Raw genomic sequence first — 6,722 nt, 5'->3', positions numbered from 1 at the left:
GCTTGGCTAGCTGATGAGAACGTGATGCAACGAAAACTCACTACCGAGGATGAGCGTTCAAATGGAAGGGATAATCCGAAAAGGTATATCCACCACAAAAAACAGACACAGGTAAAAGCTACCGAGAGGGCCGAGTCGATGAAAAAACTCAGGAAGGGAACAACGATAAAGGAGCTAGCAACACTCCGGAGGAGGAGACAAAGAAGGTAGATACGCGAGAGTTCGAGAAGAGGCGACCAGTCCGATGTTATCAGTGCCAGGGCCTAGGTGACTATGCGTCGGATTGCAAAAAAAAAAGCCGATAGTGCTTTCCTACGTGGGCGGAAGCGACGAAAGCTTGGAGCTTCTCCGTCCATACCTCCAGGAGCTACGAATTAGAAGAAAAACCTGTAAGATATTAAAGGACAGTGGAGCCAGCATGGACCTAGTTCACCCTTCTTTTGTAAATGCCGAGGACTATACAGGGAAGGTAACTTGGATCAAGACAGTGCTAGAGGATCACAGCGTGTGTCTGCCAATAGCACGAGGGACAATTTCCGGTTCTTTTCGGAGAACTAGAGACAGAGGCAAGCTTTTCGAAGGCACTACCAATGGACTACCCGTATCTCTTTTCAAATCATTCGGAGTATTTGTTACGGGAGCGCGATCAGGAGTTCGGAGAAGGAAGGGTGCAGGCATTAACCCACTCGCGAGCACGCCAAATCGCCGCTCAGCTGACCGAGGACCCCAGCGCAGCGGTGGCGGAACGCGAGGAAGCGCATTCCCTTGTATTACCTCGGACGATGGAGGAAAAAGAAAAGAGTGTGACAGCAGAGGTGCCAATTGAAATGATGCCCGTAGAAAACTCGTGTAGCAAAGAAAGGTCGTCAGTGGTAGTAACAGAAAGGAAGAGCAGCTCTGTACTTTCACCTGCCTCTGGGGGCTTTAACAGGCTTCTCCAGGTGCACAGGGAGTCGCTCAGCACGGAGCAGCACAGGGACCAGACTCTGACAAGTTTACACTACAATGCAAAAGAGGGCATAGCTAGGCGCAACGTTACCATTCACGAAAAGGGAGGACTGCTGTATAGACACTATCGAGATCGTAGGGGCCATATCCTCGATCAGTTAATCGTTCTGGAGAGGTATCGGGCGGATCTCCTGACTTTGTATCACGGAAATGTCTGGTCGGGTCATCTAGGAATCAACAAAACGAAGGAGAGGCTCTTGTTAGAATATTACTGGCCAGGATGCTTTAAGGACGTGGAAAATTATCTAAAGTCCTGTGACGCGTGTCAGGGAGTTGGGAAGCCGGGAGATAAACGCAAGGAGCCTTTAAAGTTGATTCCCTTAATCACGGAGCCATTCCGTTTGCTGGTGATCGACACAGTCGGGCCTTCGCCGGCGAGCCGATCAGTGTGCAAGTACATTTTGACCACGCCCTGTCCCGCGACAATGTTTCGTGAAGCGATTCCATAGAAGAAACTGAACTCCACCAAGATAGTCGACGCTCCGTTATCCGCGTTTGCGCGAATCGGTTTTCCTGCAGAGATTCAGGCGGACCAGGGGACGGTATTTACAAGTGCTCTAACTACGACGTTCTTAGAAAGGTGTGGTGTGCGGCTGATACACAGCTCCGTGTAACATCCACAATCAAACAGCGTGGGAAGATGCACTCGGTGCTTAAAAGAGTGGTACGTGCATTGTGCCATGAACACAAAGCAGACTGGGAGGACTGTTTACCCGCAACCCTGTTCGCGTTGAGAAGAGTCCCACATAAGGCAACGAGGTTCACTCCTTCCGAGCTGGTGTACGGTCGGACGATCCGTTCCCTCCTCAGAATGTTAGGAGAAATGTGGAAGGAACAGGTGAAAGCCAGACGGTGGTGAGTTACGTTTTAAGATTCCTGGATCGCTTAAATTTCTCGCTAGAACTGGTTGAAAAAAACCTAAAACAGGCCCAGAAAACCACGAAGGCACCCTACGACAGAAATGCGCGTAGGCGAACATTTAAGTTAGGCGACAGGGTCATGATCCTAAGGCCTTCACGAAAACACAAACTTCCGCTACAGTGAGACAGACCCGTAAAATTTACGCAGAAGGTATTGGAGACTAACTAGACGCTAGAAGTTCCGGGAAAAAGGAATAAAAGAATCATTTACCACTGCAATTTAATGCAACCTTATTGAGGAAGGGAATCGGTTGTCAACATGGTGGTAAACGCGTCTGAAGAAGAAGCGGTCGAACTTCCAGTTTTAGCGACAGTGACAGATGCGGAACGCTCCCTAGAGGACAACCGGAATCTGTCTGTAAACCGACTGGCTCTCGAGGCCGATCAAGTGAGCGGCCTCCGGAAACTCCTTGTGGAATTTCGCCAGTGCTTCAGTAGTGTTAGGGTTGGCGTCTGACATCACGTGGCGACAGGTAATTCACCCTACCTCCTGAGCCGGAGCCCACGGACGACCTCATCCCCTTCCCCTCCTGTCATGGTCGTGGCATCGTGTGTGCTTACCTCATCCCCTTCACCTTCTCTTGGCCGGACCCCACGGCGCCGGAGAGGTCATTCACCCGACCTTCTCCCCGGATTCGTCGAAAAGTGGATCGACTTCTCCATTCCCGTGCTCGGTATTGCAAGAGCAGGCGCCCTCTCTCCGTGCCTGTCACGTGTCATCGGCGGAAGCAAGATCCCGCCCACACTTGTAGAGAGCCTATTTAAGGGGCTCCGAAATGTACTTTGATAGACTTCATACTTGATACTTCATACTTCATGCTCTTCTTATTTTATTTCAACTACCTTTGAATAAACAGTGCAAGTTTCGCACTAGCAAATCGTCTCGCCCCTGCTTGGTCGCCATGATCTACCGGATGCCTGCAGCCCCCCGACAACGCCACGCTACCCAATAAGTAATATCGGTCGAGCTTCGATAGGCAGGCGTCGCTACTTCTCGGCAGCAGTACGGTACGCTACCCTGGAGTACGCAACAAACTGGCTGGCAGCGATTGGGATACGGAATCCTGGAGACCCCAACTTGGACGACAACTACGAGATCGTAGCCTCTTCGTCCTGGCAACAACGTTCGGAAGGAAGGTGTCTGATCATGACTGCATATGGTGAGTGCACGGCTTTTCTTCACTGAGATATCACTTGGCTTTTACGTATTTTTTGGAAAGTACATTGCAGTGATTTTTCTTTAAACCGTTGACGGAAGTTGAGTACGTCAAGGTTGTATAGAGTGAAGGTTTAGCAGCACTAAGTGCAGCCATGAACTTGAAGGCAATAAGGAAGCCGGAATTGTTGAGCTTGGCCAAAGAGTTGGGCCTCCAAATTGCCGAATCAAAGAGAAAGCCGGAGATCATTGAGGCGATCGAAGCGACCGGGGCAGACGACGAGGAACTGACGGAATGCCTAGAGGGCATTAAAGAAAGAGAGGAAAAAAAAGAGCGTAAGCGCCTAGAGGAAAAAGAGGAGCGCGAGCGGGCTGCACGTGAGGCAAAAGGGGAGCGCGAACGGGCCGCACGTGAGGCCAAAGAAGAGCGCGACCTCGAAATGAAGCGCCTAGAGATTGAGCTCTTGAAAGCACAAAATTCTGAAACACCTAGCACAGAGGTACGCGAAAATGAACGCAGAATGACAGACTTGATGGCACCCTACGCAGTAGGAGGAGACATAGGTCTTTTTCTGGTACAGTTTGAGCGCACGTGTGAGAAGGCAAAATTCGCGAGAAACACGTGGCCGCAACTCTTGCTTACGTTACTGCCACGTGAGGTAGCTGATATTATCGCCTGCATGGGAAAAGAAGAAGCAGAGGGCTTCGATGAAGTCAAAGCAAATCTGCTTAAAAAGTATAGATTATCAGCCGAAGTATTCAGGCGAAAGTTCAGGGAAGTCAAGAAGACCAAAAGTCAGTCATATTCCGATTTTGCGTACACCTTGGAGGTAAACCTGAAGGAATGGCTCAGAGAAGAGGGTGCACTCGGCGATGCCGAAAAGACAATGCAGTGCATTGCCTTAGAACAGTTCTACCGCCGGCTGCCAGTAAACATCAAGCATTGGGTTCAGGATAGGCCAGGCGTAGACACTGTTTCGAGAGCGGCCGATCTCGCTGAGGAGTACGTAACTCGCCGTGCGGACGAAGGCAGCGAAGCTCCTAAGGAGGAGATGAATAAATGCAGACCCTACAAGCCAAAACGATGGTCAAAGTCGAGTCTGTATAAAACAAAGGAAAGATCAGATTCAGGGAAAAGTAGTGACGAGGACAGCGAAGGAGAAAAGGAGTCACCCGAACAGAGGGCACAAAAGCAAAAGAAAAAGGCTTTCGAGGCCAAGAAACCAGTAGTTTGCTACAACTGCCGGCAAACGGGGCATATCTCCGTGGGAAGCAGAAATCCCAAACTAGTGTTGATGTCACTAAGTAGTAACGCAGAAAATCTGAGCTTGCTAGAACCATACATTCAAGACCTCGGGGTAAACGGCAAACCGTGTAGAGTGCTTCGCGACTCAGCAGCCACAATGGACGTAATGCACCCGTCGTACGTAGAGGCGGGCCAGTTCACGGGGGAATGTGCTTCGATAAGGCAAGCTGCAGAGGCCTCCAGTGTTTGTCTCCCGGTGGTCAAAATTCGTATTGAAGGCCCTTTCGGAGTACTGGACACTGAAGCCGCCGTCTCGGCACATCTTCCACCGCAGTATCCGTATTTGTTTTCTAACAAATCAGAGGATTTGCTACGACGCAAGAGAATCGGGTTTAGTGAGGGAACAGTGCAAGCCCTATCTCGTTTCAAGGCAAAGGAGCTCGCGGCTAAAGCAGTGGATGAAAGTCCAGTGGTGAAAGAAACCGGTTTGACAGCTGATTGGTCAACTAGTACTGAACAGGATAGCCCTATAGGGGATGAGGCGGAAAGTACGCCAGCTAATGAAAAAACTAGGAAAGCAACGGAGCCTGAAATGTCGCGAGAGGCAGAATGTAGGAGAAAGTTGTTAAACGTAAGCCCTGCCACAATGATTGCTGAGCAGGAAATGTGTAAAGCACAAAACAATGCTGAGCATTACTATGACAGGACGGCTCGCACGCGACGCTTTGAAGTTGTGGAACAGCGAATGATCGTGAAACCCTCTTTGAATAACCAACCTGAGGAAATGCCTGTCGACTTTCCAGAGTTAACAGCAGTGACGGAGACAAAAGACATTGACGAGACCATTGATGAGTTAGTAGAATAGGCGGAGTTGAATCCCATTCAGAGGGCCGAACTGGGGGAACTCGTGTTTGTATTTAAAGACGTATTTTCAGATACACCGGGCAGGACAACTGCGATCGTTCACGATATCGAGTTAACCTCGTCGGACCCTGTTCGTTCGAAAGCTTATCGCGTTTCGCCTCGTCAACGTGAAGTCATGACCGCTGAAATAAACAAGATGTTAGAGCTAGGTGTAATCGAGCCAGGAGAGAGTGATTATACCTCACCTCTTATCTTGGTTGAGGTCCCAGGAGAATAGCCGCGGCCATGTATCGACTACCGCAGGCTCAATTTAATCACGAAGGACCAGACTTATCCAATACCGCATATCGAGGAAAGGCTTGAGAAAGTCAGCTGTGCTAATTTCATTTCTACGCTCGATTTAGTCAGAGGGTATTGGCAGGTTCCGTTGACCGAGAGGGCAAGCAGGCTTGCAGCGTTTATTTCCCCGATGGGAACCTTTCGTCCGAAAGTCCTGAGTTTTGGATTGAAGATTGCGCAATATTGCTTCTATAGCCTTATGGACCAGATGCTACGAGGAATGGAGGACTTTGCACTTCCCTATCTCGATGACATAGCTATCTTTTCTTCATCATGGGCGGACCATGTGCAACACCTGCGAACCATGTTGTGTCGGCTACGAGAGGCCAACTTAACTGTTAAGGCTCCCCAATGCCAATTAGGGCGCGCGGAGGTAGCTTATCTAGGTCATGTAATAGGACAAGGCCATCGTCGGCCTTCCGAGGTTAAACTGACCGTGATAGACAACTTCCCGCAACCACGCACCAAGCGGGACATCAGATCATTCCTTGGCTTGGCGGGTTATTACCAAAGATATATTCCACGGTATTCCGAGATTGCGAGTCCTTTAACGGATGCTCTCAGAAAAACAGAACCACAAACGGTAAAGTGGGATGACGCAAAAGAAAAGGCTTTTAGTATGCTGAAGAACGCACTAACGAGTGAGCCAGTGTTGAACGCGCCCGACTACTCTAAGCCATTCATTCTTCAGTGTGATGCCAGTGACAGGGGTATGGGGGTGGTGCTCCGTCAAAAGAGAGATGACGAGAACGAACATCCTGTACTGTACGCCAGTAGAAAGCTTTCAGTTCGTGAGGAAGCATACAGTGCATCAGAAAAGGAATGCGCTTGCGTAGTTTGGGCGGTACAGAAGCTAGCTTGCTATATCGCTGGCTCAAGATTCACCATAGAGACTGACCACTGTCCCCTCACATGGCTGCAGTGCATGTCTACGGAAAACGGTCGTCTTTTGCGCTGGAGCTTGGCTCTTCGACAGTACACCTCCGATATGCCCTACAAGAAGGGCAAGCTTAACGGCAATGCCGACGGTTTAAGTCGTTGCCCCTAGACTATCGAAAGCCTCATGCTCATCCGGGATTCCGTGGCATTCTTTTGTGCATTCTTATGTTTTTCCGATGTGAAGCCGATTGTTAGCTGATTTTAATAACCACGTTTTAACGCTTTCAAGAAATGGCTGTTTTTAGTGTTA

The 6,722-nt window shown here is 49.6% G+C and overlaps 1 pseudogene; it reads left to right on the top strand.

Moving 5' to 3' along the window:
• Positions 1–418: 418 nt before the first annotated feature.
• Positions 419–1,457, top strand: LOC142590636 (uncharacterized; annotated as a pseudogene).
• Positions 1,458–6,722: the final 5,265 nt, after the last annotated feature.

The sequence above is a fragment of the Dermacentor variabilis genome, chromosome 1, assembly GCF_050947875.1.
Source record: "Dermacentor variabilis isolate Ectoservices chromosome 1, ASM5094787v1, whole genome shotgun sequence".
Classification (NCBI taxonomy): Eukaryota; Metazoa; Arthropoda; class Arachnida; order Ixodida; family Ixodidae; genus Dermacentor; species Dermacentor variabilis.
Note: the sequence above shows the minus strand (reverse complement) of the source record. Positions and strands in the feature narration are given on the sequence as shown.